This window comes from Ananas comosus, linkage group 3, assembly GCF_001540865.1.
Source record: "Ananas comosus cultivar F153 linkage group 3, ASM154086v1, whole genome shotgun sequence".
Classification (NCBI taxonomy): domain Eukaryota; kingdom Viridiplantae; phylum Streptophyta; class Magnoliopsida; order Poales; family Bromeliaceae; genus Ananas; species Ananas comosus.
In genome coordinates this window covers 3,224,846-3,225,133 of record NC_033623.1, presented here as the reverse complement: position 1 = coordinate 3,225,133, position 288 = coordinate 3,224,846, and positions in this window count along the sequence as shown.

Genomic DNA, 288 nt, shown 5'->3' with positions numbered 1-288 from the left:
AAAAAAAAAAAAAAAAAAAAAAAAAAGAGTAGCGGCGCGGGCTCGACGGGTAGTAGGCGAGGAAGGTGGGGGGTGCGCGGGCGAGGTAAAAGACGAGGGCGAGAGCATAAGGGTGAGAGGCTAGGTGGGCCGTTTCCGCCTCTGCCTCTACCTCCGCTGCTTTCTTCGGCGAGAGAAAAAAAAATAAACGAGAGAAAAGAAGATGAGAGAGAAAGAGGAGAGAGAAAAAGTAATAAGGGTATTTTGGTCAGTTTGCTGAAAATTCGGACCGAATCTGCAAAATAAAAA